The sequence below is a fragment of the Pinus tabuliformis genome, chromosome 8 (genome assembly GCF_031772625.1).
Source record: "Pinus tabuliformis cultivar Carrire ecotype Pingquan chromosome 8, CPIR1, whole genome shotgun sequence".
NCBI classification, from domain to species: Eukaryota; Viridiplantae; Streptophyta; class Pinopsida; order Pinales; family Pinaceae; genus Pinus; species Pinus tabuliformis.
In genome coordinates, this window is record NC_142294.1 from 1,914,635,557 (window position 1) to 1,914,657,515 (window position 21,959).

Genomic DNA, 21,959 nt, shown 5'->3' on the forward strand with positions numbered 1-21,959 from the left:
TCGACAATATTCTAATCGACAATATTGGGCGCCCGAGATATTCTAATCGACAATATTGGGCGCCAGCAGAGTTACATCCATGACTTTATCCAACAGTTGCCAGAAGGACACTCCAAGGAAAAGTTCGGGTAAACACGATTTCTTGTTTTTTGGTAATTTTAGGTTATGGTCTACTAAATGGATATGGGTTCAGAAATTTAGTTTTCATTTTTAAATGCTTGGGGAGAAACATATATAATGTTGTTGTAGGTTAAACAATACTTGTACATAATTTTTAAAGTTGTTTTTCTCGAGTTGTTTTTCTGGAATAGATTAAGTTCTTTGAAATCTAAGACAAGAATTATAAGGGAGAAGAAGACAAGAACTATAATGGAGCTAGTGTTCTCATAATGTGGTTTTAAAATATAAATTGTGTATTAGAAATGGTACCAATTTTGTTGCTGAGTTGATTGTTCTGCCGTGTGTTTTTTGGTTAGTTTTGTGAAAATAGGTAAATGTTTTTATGAATTGGTTCAATGAAAAAGTGGATTTTAGAATATCATGGAAAAAAAATTCCAACCAACTACAATAACAGTTTGATGATTTTCAAACCCTTCACTAAAGAACATAATGTTCTAGCACAATTGCTCTCAAAGCAAGCTTTAATTTTGGAGGATGGAATTTGTATCTGTTAAAATTTTTACAATGGTGCCCTTCTTTTCTTTTAATCTCTTTAATCTTTCTTTTACAATGATAAGTTAAACATATTTTCCATGAATAAAATGTCTATTAAAAAATTAAATGAGTTGCAACATATTTTCCATGAATAAAATATTTATTAAGAAATTAAGTGAGTTGCAATACAGCCAAAACTCTCCGTTTTCCATTCTAAAAATATCAAAATAATTTTTAAAAACAAAATTATCATATAATAACAAAATAAATATTTCATTTCATAAAATTTAATTAATTTCTCTTTTATTTTATTTTCAATCAATTAAACTATATATTTTCAAAATTATATAATTTAAATATTTTATATATAGTTCACATTATATATTAAAATTAATAAAATTAAAATAACTAAAAATAATCATATAAGACTTCTACGGTAAATACATTTAAGTTTCACTTGTTTTCCAATGCTTCATTCTTAAATCTTCCCCTAACATTTTCACAAAGATAATCCAATCTCATGCTATACTATTCAATGCTAACCAGAATTCCGTACTTGTATCAATTAAATTATCAACAAATCTCATGGACACTTACCAAAATTTTACATTGGAGTTTATTATATTTAAGCTTTGCTCAAAAAATTATGAAAATTTTGGTAAGATTTTTATAAAATTTAGCAGGAATTTGTGTAAGTTTAAGTTACAATTATCAAACTTTAAGATTTTGGATGTTCTAAGAATTTTTTATGATGCTGAAATTATTTCCACCATCAAAAATTAGATTTAAAAAATGGTCAAGACAGTTTTTGGCAATTTTTTGCCACGGAAAGTGATTTTTTTACTAGAATTCAGTTTTTCAATTTTTTTGTTACCCCAAGAAATCCAATCATAAGAGTGTTTAAATCATTTTTATAATGGAAATGGATTCAAAATCATCAAAAACTCCTAGAGCACCCAAAATCGTGAAGCTTGATAGATAACACAGAGTTTTCTACTAAATTTTAGTCAAAACCTTAGATAATTTTTATTATTTTCCAAACAAAATTATCAATAGATATACAAAATTATCAATAAGCATACTTACACATGATTAACAATGAACTACAACCTTAGGAATATGATACATACACACACACACACATATATATATGTGTGTGTGTATTAGAGAGACAAGTTCAGCGATTAGATGGATATCTAATTACAAATCATTAAACAATTATTTTGAATTTTCAATTGTAATGTGTATTGCTAATAAAATTTAGTTTGATTAATATTAAGATGTATTTTTATGAATACTAAACAACGTTGTTTGAACTGGTATATAATATAAATATGGATTATGTTATTTAATTATTATTTTGAATATTAAGTAAGAATTCAAAAATATTGAGCCCATGGGGCTTTGTATTGACCGTGAATTGGTGCACTGTTAAGGAACTCCTTGCGATAGGTAACTGGTTCAAATCCCCGTAGGTGCTTACCTACCAAAAACAAAGAATTCAAAAATATTAAGTTGGATTTTAAAAAGGTTAGTATATTTTTTTTATTTTTTATTATTTAAAATGTTATTTTGAAGGAATGAGATGAATAATGAATAAAAATAAGTCATCCTATTTATTAAAATGATGCAAAACTGAATTTTGCGCGCGCGCCACTGCTCTCTCTGCGACCACCCCCTTGCAACCCCTCCTCCCAACCATGGCTCCAGAGGTAGGCTCTGAGCCTCCTTCCTCCCTCCCCCCTGAGCTACTGGCCTTCAAAGCTGGTGGGCGACTGCAGCAAGCGCCCAATCTCGGCCTCCCAACAAAAATTTGTCAAGAAGATGGAAACAATCCCAACCATCGCACTCTCAGCTAAAGAGCCCTGTCGTGCTACCCTGAATTGCAGAAATAGGACTCATCCGCTAGTTCACTGGGCTATGGCCATCACCAAGAGCCATCGAATCGTGGGTGCAATGCAACTGGAGACCACAGAAATCAGAAGAAATAAAATGTTACTTTGTCGGTAAGGGCTACTTCACTTTCATTTTTTACTGCATTGAAGACAAGAACCTCATTTTCATAAACGGGCCATATTTCATGGGACCCCAGGGCCTTTACCTGAACAAATGGACCCCGGACTTTGATCCAACCCAAGATGTGCCCTCGGTTATTCCTGTCTGGGTGTGCCTCCCCCATTTACCCTTGCACTGCTGGAGTCAGAAGACTCTAGAACAATTGGAAACACCCTTGTAAAGTACATTGACAAAGCAGACATGAAGGGACAATACTCTTGTGCCAGAATCTGTGCCGATGTAGATCTGGAAGTTGGGCTTCCAGAAGCTATAAAACTAACAGTGGAAAATTGGTCACATGTGCAAGAACTGGACTACGAGCAATTTCCCTTTAAGTGTAGGCATTGCCATGGATACAGGCACTTTGCAAGAAATTGTAAAAAGAAAACTGAAGAAGAAGCAGAGAAAATAAAAGAATACCAATGGACAACGATGCAGAAAACAGCCTCATCGAAGCAACATAATAAACAGAGAGGGAAAAGAGCACAAGTCAGGAACAGTAGCCATCCACAGAATTGCAGCCGGAAGGGACAACACCCCCACGAACAGACCTTCCCTCAAATTCCTTCGCAGCTCTCAGCACACAGGAGGAAACCCCTGTCATGGAAAGTGATGCAGAACAGCAGGCAAACCCCTCACTAATTGAGGAAGGAAATGCAGGGGCCTCCCTGGTCCAAAATGACTCCCCAAAAAGAGAAAACCCGCCATCCTCATATGCAGACATGATAAGAAAAAAGCCTCTGGAACTAACAGGCTCATCGGAAGAGGAGACAAATGAAAGACCCTCGAAGAGGGTAGGGAGGAAATCCCTCAAGGAAGCAAGAGAAGAAGAAGTAGAGAGGCAAAAAATGCAAGGAAGTCAGTCCACCCTAGAAATGTCCACAAGTCGAAACACTAGAACACGACCACCAAAGGGAGGCCTCTCCTCCACCACCCCAAATGAATAATGCGTATAGTCTCTTGGAACTGTAGAGGCTTGGGGAACCATATGAAGCCCATAGTTGTTAAAGATCTCATGAAAATAGAAACCCCAAAGATCCTCCTGCTCCAAGAGACAAAAATAGAAGGGGAAGCCCATCTTGAGCTAAGAAAAACAATCTTGAAGACTAAAGCTGGAATGACACTAAGCGCAAGGGAAACCTCAGGAGGACTTGCCACAATCTGGATGGAGGATCTGTTCTAGTTGGAGAACTCCTTCGCGACTCAACATTGGATTTACGCAGAACTCAGACATAAAGCAAGTAAGCTCACTCTCGCCCTATTTAATCTTTATGTTCCTATGCTTTATCTTGAGAAAAAAGAGTGTTGGCAAACACTTACCAATTTTGTAGAATGTTATTCCCCCATGAACATTGTAATAGCAAGAGATCTAAACATCGTTCTTGACCCAAAAGAAAAAAGAGGGGGTAACAATAGCAAAGATCCATTGCTACCCCTTGTGGAGGACATAATACAGCAATGGGATCTTCTTGATCTTAAACAAAAAAGGGGAGACACACCTGGACCAACAACAGAACAGGGGCAGCTCACATCTCAGCCAGGCTTGACAGATTCCTAGTGCAGAGAAATCTTTTGATGGATAAGGGAATAGTCTCAATGAGAATACTACCAAAGCTCATCTCGGACCATAAACCCATCCTCTTACAACTGGACGAGGAAGAAAACATGGGGCCCATACCGTTTCGTTTCAACCCCTTGTGGATAGAGCAGGAAGGGTTCATGGAAATCATTGAGAAGGTCTGGTCTACCATGGTCACCGGGTCATCCAGTTATGTCTGGGAGCAGAAAATTAAAGCAACCAAAGCAGCTCTAAAAGAGTGGGTTAAAACACCTCCCAACACCCATACCATACATAGAAAAGAAACTATCCAACAATTAGCAGATCTTCAGTTGGAGATGGAGGACAAAGACGTAGCCACATAGGAATTGGAGAAAGAACAAGTAGCCCAACTGGATTCTTTCAGCGCTTTCAGAAAAGAAGAAGAATTCTAGAGGCTTAAGTCTAGAAGCCTATGGGTGAAAGCAGGTGACCGAAACATAGCCTTCTTCCACAGGCAGTTTATAGCAAGACTCTCCTGAATCACATTTCAGAAATCATTACAACAGATGGGGCAATTGCTAAAGGTTTTTCCCAAGTTAAAGAAGCTTCTGAAGCTCACTTTCAGCGGTTATACATAGAGGATGGAACAGGAGATGAGGTGACTTCCAATGACTTTCTCTCCAAGATTCCTTCCTTCGTCAATGAGGAAAATAATTCAAATCTTATGAAGCCCTTCACTGAGGAAGAAATCGGCAATGTAATTTGGGATATGGAGCTTGACAAAGCCCCAGGCCCAGATGGGTTCTCGGCACACTTTTACAAAGCTTGTTGGACAAACATCAAATCTGACCTAGTAAGAATGGTAAAGGCCTTCCAGAAAAATGCTAAAGTGGGAGGCAGTACCAAATCCACCTTTCTCGCCCTAATACCCAAAGAAGTGAATCCAACTACCTTTGACAGATTTAGACCCATTTCTCTATGTAATGTCTCTTACAAAATTCTTGTTAAATTGCTTGCAAATAGAATAAAACCTCTGTTATCTAAGCTCATTTCTCCTAATCAAGGAGGATTTGTACTAGGAAGAAATATTTTAGATAATTTGATACTTGTGCAAGAATCCATGCATTCCAGTCATCAGAGGAAGGAGCAAAGGATGTTGATCAAGTTGGATATGACCAACGCCTTTGATTGGGTAAAACTTACATTCCTCTACAAAGTTCTTCTTTCCTTCGGATTGAATGCAACTTTTGTGAATCTGATCAAGGCTTGCACTGACAAACCATGGATCGCCCCGCTGGTCAACGGCCAACCTACCTCATATTTCCAGGCTTCAAGAGGGATAAGGCAAGGATGCTCGCTATCTCCCTTTTTGTACATAATAATGGCAGACACTCTGAGTAGGAAACTGAAAGCGGAAAGTAACAAAGGTACTCTCCAGGGCATCCGACCAATGATTGGAATAGAACTAATCAACCATGCCTTGTTTGTAGATGATTCTCTTCTCTGGGGAGGAGTTTCCACTAGAATAGCAAAGGAATTCAATGGGACCCTATAGAGCTTCTACACCATTTCAGGAGCGCTTATTAATGAAAGAAAAAGTGCAGTGTATAACTCGAACACAGAGGAGCAAACCACACTTCGAATCACTAGAATCCTGGACTTCCCGGGCTATGCCTCCTGGGACAAAATTCAATACCTGGGACTGCCTTTAACTTTGGGGACAAACAGAGCCCCACTATGGAATGAAGCCATTAGCAAGATTAAAATCAAGATAGCTGCATGGGGTGGGCAGTGACTTAACTATGCAGGTAAGTTAATCCTCATAAAGTCTGTCCTTTCCTCTCTCCCTATCTATCAGGCCTCTTTCCTCCTGGCACCAAAGAAAATCACGGATCAGATATCATAGCTACTCAGAAACTTCCTATGGCAGGGAGGCAAAGGAAATGAAAAGAAATTTCACTTAGTAAGTTGGGACAAAGTGAAAAGGCCAAAGCTAGAAGGTGGTCTCCAAATTAGAGATCCTGGAATGACAAACATAGCTCTAGGTGGCAAAATCCTCTAGCATCTCTACTCCAATAAACATCACCCAGTTAGTCAACTCCTCTGGAATAAATATCTCAAAGGAGTCTCATTGAGAAATATCCATGCCGATAGAGTCCCCAAAGGCACGCCGCTTTGGAATCTCTACAGAAAAGGGCTTGCCACCTTCCAAAACTAGCTTTACAAGGTGCCTGGAAACGAAGCAAATATCATGATATGGAAAGATAAAATCATGGGCAATTCCCCCCTTGAACACACAACGGAGTTAGCTGATCTCCATGGCTGGCTCTCTCAATAAGGATTGCACAGTCTAGTTGACATTTCTGTCTAGGACAACCATGGGAACTGGGAAGATTGGATCTTCCACAATCTGATAGCACATTTACTTCATCAAAGGCACCTTCTCTTGGACAAGTTGAAGGGCTTAGCACCAATCAACCTCCGCGCACTAGATCTCTGGAGATGGGGGAAGATAGGGGTCTATACCTCTGTGCTTGGCTATGCAGCCTTACAACCCATGCAAAATCAAGTCCTCAACCCCTCATTTATTCTTTCTGGTTTAGTATTATGGGTGGAAATCCTTCAACTTCCTCTTGTTTGAGGTGTGTCAGTGACACCATCCGAAGACACCTAGACACCGGCACTACCAGTCACTAGTAGTCGAGGTGTGAGGATTGCTCCAGAACCACTGAGGTAGATTGTGCACTTGTCCAAGCTTTACAAGCTGCCAAAAGTTTCCAGGTTGCCAAGAGTTTCCTTGCAAACAATCCTTCTTACATTAAGGCTAAAATTCATTCAGCCGAGGAAGAAATCATGCGCGAGAATAAATCATGTGGCCACGAGTTGGGTTCCACCGAGGGAGAAGGAATTAGTATCATTAAGAAATTCAATTGTATCGACACATGAAGACCTTGATAATGAAGGTTCTGCAGGATATAAAGAGAAAGCTTCCATGTTCTTTGATGGAAGAACAAGAGTTTTGGAGAATGTATTTTCTTAGAGATATAGTATTTTGTTTAAACACCATCATATTCCTAACCTCCCTCTCGGCAGAAGCTTCATTAAAATATACTATGGAAATCTGACTGAGACACCGCCAGGTTGCTCTTCCGATTTCCCTTTTTGGAGTTATCCAATGAAAAAGCTAATTAACCCCCATATATATGTAAACAAATTTAAAAATTTTATAATTTTTTTATAAAATATTTAACCTATTTTAAATGACATTTTAGAAGATGGAAAAGTATTAAAAAAAACGAAAAGAAAAATAGTTATGTCAAGTCACGCAGTCACACTTCACGGGTTTACTATGGTATCAATCTTAACATCTCAGGTTTGAATGCAACTTTTGTCTTCAACGCAAAATGCAGAGCACCTCACTTCTTTTCTTTTCCTGTCCACCGCTCTCACTTCTTTTCTTTTCCTATCCACCGCCCTGACTGAGTATTCTCTATCCATTGTTAAAAAGCAAGCCGCTATTTCCATCTATAAATTCAACGCAGAAATCAGAGATAACCACCCAAATTACATATATACTCCATCCAGATGGACGGTGACGGTGAGAGGAAGAAGCTTCATTTTCTGCTCTTCCCATGGTTGGCGCAGGGACACATTAATCCTTTCTTGCAGCTCTCTAAGGCACTCGCAATCCAAGGCCACATCGTCTCCTTCCTCTCCACGCCCGTTAACATCTCCAGAATTAGGCCGTCCTTGCAACTTCAGGAGTGGTCGGGCCGGATCGATCTGCTGGAACTGTCGTTACCGCCCACGGAAGGCCTGACTCCCGGGGCCGAATGCACGACAGACATCCCCGTAGAAATGGCGTTTCCCCTCAAGAAAGCCATGGACGGAATGGAAAAGCCCTTCTGAAGCCTGCTTCGGCAACTCTCGCCGGATTATCTCATCCACGACTTCGTGCAATATTGGACGCAAAGCGCTGCTGCAGAGATGCGCGTTCCGGTAATTTATTTCTCGGTCTATGCTCCCATCAGTTCCAGTTATTTCATGCACCCTTCTAAATTGCAGAACCAGGAAATAACAGCTGAGGACCTGGCTGTTCCGCCCCCCGGATACCCATCATTGGCAATCTCGTTCAGGTTGTTCGAAGCACACGATTTTTTAGTTATGTATAGATGAATACCCGGGCACATTACTCCAACGTATCGAATGGCTAATTGCCTGGAAGGATGTGTTGCAATTGCCATCAAATCCTGCTTTGAGTGCGAAGATGAGTATATTCGTTGTCTCCAAAACGCCAATGGAGTCCCAGTGCTCTCGGTCGGCCCTCTAATGCCCGCAGTGCAGTCCATTGCTGGCGGCAGCGAGGGCTCCGATCTGCTGGAATGGCTCGACGGGCAGAGAGCCGCCTCGGTGGTGTTTGTGTCATTCGGCAGCGAGTCATTCCTGTCGAAAGGACAAGCTCGCGAGCTGGCGCTTGGCTTGCAGGCAAGCGGGCTGCCGTTCCTCTGGTCGTTGCGCTCTCCACAGTTCTTAGAGTTGCACCATTCCTTGGAGCTTCTTCCCGAGGGATTCGAGACCTAAACCCGGGACCAGGGGCTTGTGGTCCGGGGCTGGGTGCCGCAGGTTCGTATTCTCTGGCACCCGTCGGTGGGTGGGTATCTGAGCCACGAAGGGTGGAGCTCCGCCATGGAGGCGCTTAGCTGCGGATTGCCCCTTATTCTTGTTGAAATATAATTTCAACTGCAGCTTTATTTTATTTGCGATGCGATCCATCGCATATCGCAAATCGCAAACACACTTTGTCATCCTCCGCTATGTGCTGTGTTTTTCTGGCGATTGCGATGGTGCGATGCGATCCGATCGCATATCGCAGATCGCACCATATGTGTGTGGTCCATTTTTGTGTTCTGCCAAAAGCCATTTCTGCGATGCGATCTAAATGAAGTCAACGATTAAGTACAGGCCTGCAGCATGAATTTTACGTGAACTAAAAGTTACATTATTGACCGCCGGTAAATGTCAGTAAAACAGTAAATGCAATTTAATGTGGGTTGGTAAGTTTTGGTGAAGATTTTAATTTTATTTCAGCGGGAGTATGGGCTCAAGTAATAGTTGGTAAAATAATTTAATTTTTATTATTTCCTTTACGTAAGCATGGCCAGTGAAAACGTGAAGTGATTTCCTTTTAGTTGTCATACATATATGTAATGTTTTTTTTGTGTGTTTTTTAGTAATGAAATTGAAGAGCGAGGCACAGCAGTGCGATGTAAAGAAGGAGCACGCAGCAGCCGTGAATGAAACAAGTAGTAAATGTAAATGTAATTTTTTTTTTAAAACAATGAATGTAAAAGAGATCTTTACACACAGTAGTGTAAAATATCAGGAGAAGACAGAGTAATTTTTTTTTGTTAAATGTTCTTGGTGAATCCCTCTGAGAGAGAGGAAGAAGTTTGTAACAACAGTTGCTTTTATTAATGAATAGGAATTTGTTGATGTGTGGAAAACTCTGTCAGCTGCAAATAATTTTTTTTTAAGTTTCCGCTGTGTTAAGATCCTATGTGTGCAAAACAGAGCATTGTTCTCTGTTCTGTGATTTTGTTTTTGGAATTTTACCAGAAAAATTCCCAACAGTGGTATCGGAGCTAATCCAGGCTCTTTGAAGGGTTCAAAGAAGCTGAAGGAAGGATTCTTATTGCAGCAACTTCTCCAGCAGTGTGAAGACTCAGGCAAAAGAATCCAAGGTATTTCTCAAGTTTTTTTTGTGTGTTGCTGTTGAAGACAGTCTGTTATTTTAAATACACAGTGAAGTATTTGAAGCATAGTTAAGAGTGCAAGAATGGCTGGCACAAGCACCAGCAATAGCATGGGTATGCAGCTCCCATTATTTGATGGAAAAAACTATGACTATTGGGCAATAACAATGAAAGCCTTGTTTGCTTCCCAAGACTTATGGGAAATAGTTGAAGATGGTTTTGAACAAATAGCAGATGAAAATGAGTTTAATGCATTAACTCAGGGAGAGAAGGATCTGTTGAAGAGCTACAAGAAGAAGGACTCAAAAGCCCTCTTCTTCTTGTATCAAGCAGTGCATGGAAGCGTGTTTCCAAGGTTAGCAGCAACTAAGACATCTAAAGAAGCATGGCAAACTCTCAAAACAACCTATCAAGGAATGGAGAAAGTGAAGACAGCAAAGCTATAGTTGCTGAGGAAAGATTTTGAGAATCTGAACATGAAGGAGTCAGACAATATTGAATCATTCTTCACTCAAGTAATTGGCCTGGTCACACAAATAAGATCTCATGGAGAGATACTTGAAGAAAGGAGGATTGTGGAGAAACTATTGAGGTGCCTACCCTCAAGGTTCCATGTGATTGTCACCACCATAGAAGAGACAAAGGATCTCTCAAACTTTTCAGTTGATGAGCTTCATGCATCACTGATCACACATGAGCAGAGGTTGAGTAGAAATGAAAACTCATCTCTAGAGCAAGCCTTCAAGACCCAGATGTATTTTGGAAGAGGAAGAGGTCAAGGCAGAGGAAACAAGAGAGGAAGAGGCAGAAGCCAGAACAGAGGTGGAAGGAACAGTCCAGCGAATGCTCAAGGAAGAGGCAACAATCCAAATCAGAACCAAGGTCAAGGCAGCAGCCAACAAGGAGGACAACATCATGCTCAAGGACAAAGGTATGAAAAACCCAATGTCCAATGTTATTATTGTAAAAAATATGGGCATTATGCCAGTGAATGTAGGAAGAAGCAGCATGATGTGAATAATAGATCAAATGCAAATATTACTAGAGAAAATGTCAGCCAAGATAATGTGTTGTTAGCTTGTAACATGGCTGAAACAAATAGTGAAGATATATGGTTTCTAGACTCCGGTTGCAGCAACCATATGATAGGAAACTTAGCCCTGTTTTCTGCTTTAGATCAAAGTGTGAAGTCACAAGTCACACTTGGGACTGATAGAAAAATTTCTATTATGGGTAAAGGAGAAGTTAAAATATTTACAAAGCAAGGAGAAAGGAAAACCATAACAGATGTCTATTATGTTCCTGGAATGAGATGTAACCTCTTGAGTATTGGATAGCTTGTTCAAAAGGGTTACAATGTCTTCTTTGAGAATGATGTATGCACCATCATGGATAGAGCACCCAGCAAGCGATGCATTGCTGAAGTGAAGATGACAAGGAACAGGATGTTCCCTCTCAGAATAAGAGCAGAATTGAAAAACAAAGAAGTAATTGCAGCAGTTTCCCAAGAGGCTCTCCAAAGTGTGCCAAAGGATGAAAATTGGTTGTGGCACTTGAGATTTGGACATCTCAACTTTGGAGGTCTTAACTTGTTGAGCAGAAAAGGAATGGTAAGAGGATTACCATTGATAGAGAAACCGGACAGCCTTTGTGAAGGTTGCATTTTGGGGAAACAACATAGAGAAAGTTTTCCATCAGGGAGAAGCATAAGGGCAAAGGAACCCTTAGAAATTGTCCACTCAGATTTATGTGGACCAATGCAAACCCCATCTTTAGCAGGCAACCAATATTTTATAACATTTATTGATGATTTTACAAGAAAAACTTGGGTTTATTTCTTGAAGAATAAAAGTGAAGTGTTTGAAAAATTCTGAAATTTCAAAGCACTCGTGGAAAATCAAAGTGGGTTGCGCATCAAATTTTTGAGAACAGATAGAGGAGGTGAGTATATCTCCAAAGAATTTTTATGTTTTTGCAGAGAAAATGGAATACATAAGCAGTTTACAGCAAGGTACACCCCATAGCAAAATGGAGTTGCTGAAAGGAAGAACAGAACCATTATGGATATGGCGAGGAGCATGTTGAAGGCAAAGCATTTGCCAAATGATTATTGGGCTGAAGCCGTAAACTATGTTGTATATATCTTGAATAGGTTTCCTACAAAAGCTGTAATGAACAAAGTGCCGGAAGAAGCATGGAGTGGGAAAAAGCAAGGAGTCACCCACATGAAAATTTTTGGATGTGTGGCTTATGCACACATTCCTGATCAGCTAAGGAGGAAGTTGGACATCAAAGGGGAGAAATGTATCTTCATTGGATACAGTGAGGAGTCCAAAGCTTACAGGTTGTATATCCCATCCACCAAGAAGTTCTTTGTAAGCAAAGATGTTCAATTTATTGAGGAGGAAGCTTGGGATGGAAGCATAGAGAAAACAGTCAATGTTAAAAACTGTTTGTCTCATGATGAAGATGATGAGGAGATGGTAGAAATACATCCCCAAACAGCAGCGCCAACACAAGGACAGCAAGGAACACCCTTGAGGAGAAATGAGAGTGCTTCTCCAAGCACACCACAAGGAGGAAATTCAAGTGCATCTTCAAGCACTTGCACACCAAGTGAAAGAGGTAAGAAGTTCAGAAACTTGAGTGATATTTATAATGAAGGAATGAATTCCTTGTTTGCATTATATTGTCATGTTGATGATCCTATTCATTTCGAAGAGGCAATTAAAGACAAGAAATGGATAGAAGCTATGGATGAGGAGATGAATGCCATAGAAAGAAACAAGACATGGGATTTGGTTGAGCTACCAAAAGGTAAAGAAGTCATTGGAGTTAAATGGGTCTATAAGACCAAGTGCAATGCTGAAGGCAAAATTGAAAGACACAAGGCAAGACTTGTTGTCAAGGGATATAAGCAGCAGTATGGGAGAGATTATGAGGAGACTTTTGCACCGGTTGCAAGAATGGAAACCGTGAGAGCAGTGTTGTCCATAACAGCACAAAACAAATGGAAATTTTACCAAATGGATGTGAAGTCGGCATTCCTAAACGGAGTGTTAAAGGAGGAGGTTTACATTGAACAACCACTAGGCTATGAGAAGAAAGGCCAAGAGCACAAAGTGTGCAAATTAAAGAAAGCTCTTTATGGGCTGAAGCAAGCGCCAAGAGCGTGGTACAGTAGGATAGATTCCTATCTACTGGAAAATAAATTTGATAAATGTGAGGGAGAACCCACAGTCTACATCAAAGAAAAGGATGGTAAGATTCTGATTGTTGTGTTGTATGTTGATGATGTAATTTTTACAGGTAATGATGACTACCTCATTGAAAACTTCAAATCAGTCATGAAAGAGGAATTTGAGATGACTGACATGGGTTTGCTGAGATACTTCTTAGGAATAGAAGTAGATCAAAATGAAAATGGAATTTTTATATCTCAAGCAAGATATGTAAATGAAGTGTTGAACAGGTTTAATATGCAAGAGTGCAAAGCAGAAATCACTCCCACGGTAATGGGATTAAAACTCAGCAAAGAGGACAGCAGCAAGGATTTTGATCCTAGCTTGTATAAGAGCATAGTTGGCAGCCTTATGTATTTAACTGCAACTAGGCCTGACATAATGTTTGCTGTTAGTTTAATTTCCAGATTTATGGAGAGGCCGAAAGAAGCACATTGGCAAGCAGCAAAAAGAATTCTGAGGTATGTCAAAGGCACAAAAAGATTTGGCATTTTGTATACTTTTTCAAAAAATTCAGATTTAGTTGGCTACACCGATAGCGATTGGGCTGGAAGTGGAGATGATCAGAAAATCACTTCTGGTTATGTCTTTCACATGGGTTCAGGAGAAATTTCATGGGCTTCCAAGAAACAACCCATTGTGGCGTTGTCTATAGCAGAAGCAGAGTACGTGGCAGCTACAGCAGCAACATGTCAAGCGGTTTGGATGAGGAGACTGTTAAGAAGTCTATTCCAAAAGCAGGCTACAACAACGGTGATTTTATGTGACAATAGTTCAGCTATTGCGTTGTCCAAGAATTCTGTGTTTCACAAGCGAACGAAACACATTGATACAAGGTTTCACTACATCAGAGAATTAGTGAACAATGGAGAAATTGTTTTACAACATTGCAGCACTCAAGAACAGGTTGCAGACATTCTGACAAAGCCATTGGACCAGAAAAGCTTTGAATTTTTAAGGAAATGTATGGGTATGATTGATAACCCAACAGTTGAAATTAAAGGGGAGTGTTGAAATATAATTTCAACTACAGCTTTATTTTATTTGCGATGCGATCCATCGCATATCGCAAATCACAAACTCACTTTGTCACCCTCCGCTATGTGCTGTGCTTTTCTGGCGATTGCGATGGTGCAATGCGATCCGATCGCATATCTCAGATCGCACCATATGTGTGTGGTCCATTTTTGTGTTCTGCCAAAAGCCATTTCTGTGATGCGATCTAAATGAAGTCAACGATTAAGTACAGGCCTGCAGCATGAATTTTACGTGAAGTAAAAGTTACATTATTGACCGCCGGTAAATGTCAGTAAACAGTAAATGCAATTTACTGTGGGTTGGTAAGTTTTGGTGAAGATTTTAATTTTATTTCAGCGGGAGTATGGGCTCAAGTAATAGTTGGTAAAAGCACTTAATTTTTATTATTTCCTTTACGGAAGCATGGCTAGTGAAAACGTGAAGTGATTTCCTTTTGGTTGTCATACATATATGTAATGTTTTTTTTTGTGTTTTTTAGTAATGAAATTGAAGAGCGAGGCATAGCAGTGCGATGTAAAGAAGGAGCACGCAGCAGCCGTGAATGAAACAAGCTGTAAATGTAAATGTAAAGGTTTTTTTAAAACAATGAATGTAAAAGAGATCTTTACACACAGCAGTGTAAAATCTCAGGAGAAGACAAAGTAATTTTTTTTTGTTAAATGTTCTTGGTGAATCCCTCTGAGAGAGAGGAAGAAGTTTGTAACAGCAATTTCTTTTATTAATGAATAGGAATTTGTTGATGTGTGGAAAACTCTGTCAGCTGCAAATAATTTTTTTTTAAGTTTCCGCTGTGTTAAGATCCTGTGTGTGCAAAACAGAGCATTGTTCTCTGTTCTGTGATTTTGTTTTTGGAATTTTACCAGAAAAATTCCCAACAATTCTGCTGCCCATACGACTTGAGCAAGGTTTGAATGCCCGCCATATAACGACAGAATTGAAGGCGGGATTGGAGATCGAAAGGGAAGAGGATGGCTCTTTTACCAGAGAAAACGTATGTAAAGCAGTGAAAATGGTAATGGTGGGAGAGGAGGAGAAGGGCATGAGATCGAAGGCGGTGGAGGCCCGAGATATTCTAATCGACAATATTGGGCGCCAGCAGAGTTACATCTATGACTTCATCCAACAGTTGACAGAAGGACACTCCAAGGAAAAGGTGGGGTAAACACGATTTCTTGTTTTTGGTAATTTTAGGTTATGGTCTACTGAATGGATATGGGTTCAGAAATTTAGTTTTCATTTTTAAATTCTTGGGGAGAAACATATATAATGATGTTGTAGGTTAAACAATACTTGTACATAATTTTTAGAGTTGTTTTTCTGGAATAGATTAAGTTCTTTGAAATCTAAGACAAGAATTATAAGGGAGAAGACAAGAATTATAATGGAGCTAGTGTTCTTTACGAAATGTATGGGTTTTTGTATGGGTTTTTATTGATGGTACTTATAATTAAAGTGAGAATGGAGAATTGTGAGGTTAGTATTGTTATTTTATTTTCTCATAATGTGGTTTTAAAATATAAATTGTGTATTAGAAATGGTACCAATTTTGTTGCTAAGTTGATTGTTCTGTTGTGTGTTTTTTTGGTTAGTTTTGTGGAAATAGGTAAACGTTTTTATGAATTGGCTCAATGAAAAAGAGGATCTTAGAATATCATGGAAAAAAAAATTCCAACCAACTACAATAACAGTTTGATGATTTTCAAATCCTTCACTAAGGGAACATAATGTTCTAGCACAATTGCTCTCAAAGCAAGCTTTAATTTTGGATGATGGAATTTGTATATGTTAAAAATTTTACAATGGTGCCCTTCTTTTCTTTTAATCTCTTTAATCTTTCTTTTACAATGATAATCTCTTTAATCTTTCTTTTACAATGATAAGTTAAACATATTTTCCATGAATAAAATGTCCATTAAAAAATTAAATGAGTTGCAACATATTTTCCATGAATAAAATATTTATTAAGAAATTAAGTGAGTTAAGTGAGTTGCGATACAACCAAAACTCTCCGTTTTCCATTCTAAAAATATCAAAATAATTTTTAAAAACAAAAAATTATCATATAATAACAAAATAAATATTTCATTTCATAACATTTAATTGGTTTCTCCTTTTATTTTAGTTTCAATCAATTAAATTATATATTTTCAAAATTATATAATTTAAATATTTTATATATAGTTCACATTATATATTAAAATTAATAAAATTTCTATATATTAAAATTAATAAAATTAATAGTCAAAACCTTAGATAATTTCTATTATTTTCCAAACAAAATTATCAATAGATATACAAAATAATCGATAAACATACTTACACATGATTAACAATGAACTACAACCTTAAGAATATGATATATATATATATATATATATATATATATATATATATATATATATATATAATTTTCCAAACAAAATTATCAATAGATATACAAAATAATCAATAAACATACTTACACATGATTAACAATGAACTACAACCTTAGGAATATGATATATATATATATATATATATATATATATATATATATTAGAGAGACAAGTTGAGCGCTTAGATGGATATCTAATTACAAATTATTAAACAATTATTTTGAATTTTCAATTGTAATGTGTATTGCTAATAAAATTTAGTTTGATTAATATTAAGATGTATTTTTATGAATACTAAACAACGTTGTTTGAACTGGTATATAATATAAATATGGATTATGTTATTTAATTATTATTTTGAATATTAAGTAAGAATTCAAAAATATTGAGCCCATTGGGTTTTGGATTGACGGTGAGTGGATGCACTGTTAAGGCACTCCTTGCGATAGGTAACTGGTTCAAATCCCCCATGGGTGCTTACCTACCAAAAAAAAAAGGATTCAAAAATATTAAGTTGGATTTTAAAAAGGTTAGTATATTTTTTTTTTTTTTTTGTTTTTTATTATTTAAAATGTTATTTTGAAGGAATGAGATGAATAATGAATAAAAATAAGTCATCCCATATTTATTAAAATGATGCAAAACTGAATTTTGCACGCGTACCGTTGCTCTCTCTGCGACCGCCCCCTTGCAACCCCTCCTCCTAGCCATGGCTCCAGAGGGAGGCTCTGAGCCTCCTTCCTCCCTCCCCCCTAAGCTACTGGCCTTCAAACAGCTGGTGGGCGACTGCAGCAAGTGCCCAATCTCGGCCTCCCAACATAAATTTGTCAAGAAGATGGAAACAATCCCGACCATCACACTCCCAACTGAAGAGCCCTGTCGTGCTTCCCTGAATATTGCAGAAAGAGGACTCATTGGCTAGTTCACTGGGCTATGGCCATCACCAAAAGCCATCGAATCGTGGGTGCAACGCAACTGGAGACCACTGATATTAGAAGGAATAAAATGTCACTTTGTCGGTAAGGGCTACTTCACTTTCATTTTTTACTGCATTGAAGACAAGAACCTCATTTTCAGAAACGGACCATATTTCATGGGACCCCAGGGCCTTTACCTGAACAAATGGACCCCGGACTTTGATCCAGCCCAAGATGTGCCCTCGGCTATTCCTGTCTGGGTGCGCCTCCCCCATTTACCCCTGCACTGTTGGAGTCTGAAGACTCTAGAACCATTAGAAACACCCTTGGAAAGTACATTGACAGATCAGACAAGAAGGGACAATACTCCTGTGCCAGAATCTGTGTTGAGGTAGATCTGGAAGTTGGGCTTCCAGAAGCTATAAAACTAACAGTGGCAGATTGGTCACATGTGCAAGAACTGGACTATGAACAACTGCCCTTCATGTGTAGGCACTGCCATGGATATGGGCACTTTGCAAGAAATTGTAAAATGAAAACTGAAGAAGAAGTAGAGAAAATAAAAGGAGACCAATGGACAACGGTGCAGAAAACAACCTCATCGATGCAACATAATAAACAGAGAGGGAAAAGGGCACAAGCCAGGAACAATGAGCCATCCACAGAATTGCAGCCGGAAGGGACAACACCCCCATGAACAGACCTTCCCTCAAATTCCTTCGCAGCTCTCAGCACACAGGAGGAAACCCCTACCATGGAAAGTGATGCAGAACAATAGGCAAACCCCTCAGTAATCAAGGAAGGAAACGCAGGGGCCTCCCTGGTTCAAAATGACTCCCCAGAAAGAGAAAACCCGCCATCCTCATATGCAGACATGATAAGAAAAAAGCCTCTAGAACTAACAGGCTCATCGGAATAGGAGACAAATGAAAGACCCTCGAAGAGGGCAGGGAGGAAATCCCTCAAGGAAGCAAGAGAAGAAGACGCAGAGAAGCAGAGAGGCAAAAAATGCAAGGAAGTCAGTCCACCCTAGAAATGTCCATAAGTCGAAACACCAGAACACGACCACCAAAGGGAGGCCTCTCCTCCACCACCCAAAATGAATAATGTGTATAGTCTCTTGGAACTGTAGAGGCTTGGGGAACCATATGAAGCCCATAGTTGTTAAAGATCTCATGAAAATAGAAACCCCAGAGATCCTCATGCTCCAAGAGACAAAAATAGAAGGGGAAGCCCATCTTGAGCTAAGCAGAACAATCTGGAAGACTAAAGCTGGAATGGCAGTAAGCGCAAGGGGAACCTCAGGAGGACTTGCCACAGTCTGGATGGAGGATTTGTTCCAGTTGGAGAACTCCTTCGAGACTCAACATTGGTTTTACATAGAACTTAGACATAAAGTAAGTAAGCTCACTCTTGCCCTGTTTAATCTTTATGTTCCTGTGCTTTATTGATCCAGGTGGATATTGGTGTCCACCCGCCAAGTCCACTTGGACCCCCACCGTTGTTTCTTTTAGCTTTTCAGTTTCCTTAATTGTAGCATAGTTTACTATTTTTAGTAGTTTTTCGGGTCCTAAACTTCGGGAGTCGTTTTGAGGCCCTAAACGATGTTTTTTGGGAAAACTGGAAGCAACATGGGTCCATGTACTGATGTTTCTCTTCCCAAAATTGTAGTTCTCTGATAGATCTTTCTAATGAGATATTGTACGTGTCAAACAGAGATCGTATGCCAAAGTTACGACCCCGGGAAGTTAATGTACCAATTTACCCAAATGAGGCCCACAGTTTGGTGTTTCATCTTCTAGGGTTCGGTTTTTGGATGTTTAGGGTTTTCCATTGTTTCTCAACAATAAATAGGCCTTCGAACCTCATTGTAACATAGTTCAGAGGCATGTAGCCACCACATCTCTTCTAAGAGATAAACTACCATCGCCCTAGCTGTTTATTTCCATTTTCTATTTGTAAGCATATCTCAGTATTTTACATTAATGAAATGAAGTATTATTTCCGTTGCATTTTTGTGCTTATGGTTGTCTTTGTGATTTTTTGCGTTCCTGTTTAAATCCGAATCAGTGGTATCAGAGCGGTCTTCTTTTCATCTGTTTTTCTTTGCATGTCCCCAACGAGGTCAGGATATAAGGAGTTAGGGCTTGAACTGGTCGAACCTTTGCAAGACCAGCCTCGCAAAACCCGACGGCCTCCCATGGCAGATGAAAAGAAAGACAAGGGAGCAGGAGATCCTATCAAAATCTTGCTCAAAGAAGCCCTCGAGCGACAAAGGAACGCGATGATGGACAACTTTGCCCAGATCTTTCAGTGGCTACCCAGGGGCGACGCATCGGCTTCCCACAACTACTCTGGAAACGCTACACCGTTTAAGGTACAAGTTAATTTTGAAATCCCCAGATTCGAGGGTTAGATAGACGCAAATGCTGTCGATAAATGGTTAAATCTGCTAGAGGGTTGTTTTTCTGTTCATGATTTTTCTAGTCGGGAAAAGATTATTTTCACTCTTCTCAAAGCAGCCCCCCACGTCAAGGACTGATGGGAAACCTACTACGAGCAGAAGGATGAAAGTACCCGCTCACTATTTCCAACCGCACCCACCTGGAATTCATTTCGAGATGCCATCAAGGAGCAGTACTACCTTGTCGGAAGCTATGAGGATCAATACATAAAGTGGACCACGCTGCGACAAGGAAGGGACCAAGATGTGCTGGAGTTTACCAATATTTTCCATACCCTTCGTACAAAGTTGGGTATCAAGGATTCGGAGCAGCATTTGATACTCAAATACCGCGACTGCCTGCATAAGTACATCCAGGAAGAAATAGAATTCTTGAACATCTCCTCGCTCGGCATGGCATACCGATATGCCTTCAAGGTCGAGCAAAAGTTTAAACAGAAGAAGCGATACTTTGGATTTGCAAATCCAAAGCAAGGGAAAGGTGCCCTCAAACCACAGAAAAAAGGGCAAAGCCAAGGCGAGGTGGCCCAAGACAACCCGCCAAAGCTACAAGCAAAGAACAACATTGCAAAGCCGAAAAAGGACACGGGAAAATGGTATGAGTTCCATAAGAGCTCCACTCACAACACAAGTGAGTGTCGGGCCAAGCAGTCACTGGTGGCTGAGCTAAAGGTTTCAGAATCAGATGCATGTTCTGACTCTGAGTCAGAACCTGACAAGGGGAATGACAAAGGGAAGCAAATTATCGATGCGGAGCCCAACGCCACCGTTGCCACCACGAAGATCCAGAAGGAGGAACCTAAAGATCCAGAGGAGGAGGAGCGTCTCTTCCACTCCTAGATGTGGGTAAAGGGATCCCCGCTACAATTCATTGTCAATAGTGAGAGCCAAAAGAACCTCATTTTGGCAGAGGTCGTGAAGCGGCTGGGCTTACCGACCATAACACATCCACAACCATACACCATCGGGTGGCTTCACCAAGGACGGGATCTTCACGTGAGCCAGCAGTGTCGCCTTCCATACAACATCAAGCCCTTCACGGATGAGGTATTGTGTGACATTGCTCCCCTTGAAGTTTGTGATGTATTATTAGGACAACCATACTTGTGGAAGTGACATGCTGTGTATGAATCAAGGCCCCGTGTTGTTATTATTACTTTGGGAAATAAGTTGTACAGGATACCGGAGGTAGCACCGCCTACTGCCATCTCTTTGATTACTGCAAAACAATGTAGTAAGCTCATTTCCAAAATTGGGAAATTTGTTTTCTTGATGATACGCCCTCAAGGAAAGAAGAAGACAGTGGCCACGACCTCCAGACAGGGCCCCTCTGCACGACAACTACAGATGGACAAGGTCGTGGAGGAGTATGAGGACATCTTCACCTCCCCCGCAAGGGTTCCTCTGCACTGTCAAGTCAAGCACTCCATCGATCTAATCTCAGGTGCGTTGCTGCCTAATGGACCAATCTATCGGCGCTTCGTTCTTGAGAACAATGAAATCAAGAGGCAGATTCAGGAGATGCTATAGAAAGGTCACATCCATCCGAGTTCATCACCCTGTGGGAGCCTCATCGTGTTGGTACAGAAGAAGGATGGGACTTGGAGACTCTGTATTGACTATCGGGCGCTGAACAAGATCACTGTCCGTAATAGGTACCCGATTCCACGAATCAATGACCTCCTGGACCAACTAAAGGGGGAAAAATATTTCAGCAAGATCGATTTGAAGTCAGGATATCACCAGGTACCAATCGAACCCTTTGATGTGTGGAAGACTACCTTCAAAGCCAAGGAGGGCCTTTTTGAATGGTTGGTTATGACTTTCGGATTGACGAATGCTCCTGCAACCTTCATGAGGCTAATGGATGACATCTTGCGGCCATTCACCAACTCATTTGTAGTGGTATACTTGGATGACA

At 39.7% G+C, this 21,959-nt stretch overlaps 1 pseudogene; it reads left to right on the forward strand.

The window, feature by feature from the left end:
* The first annotated feature begins 8,447 nt into the window (after window positions 1-8,447).
* LOC149244121 (UDP-glycosyltransferase 91B1-like) lies at window positions 8,448-15,759 on the forward strand (annotated as a pseudogene).
* Window positions 15,760-21,959: the final 6,200 nt, after the last annotated feature.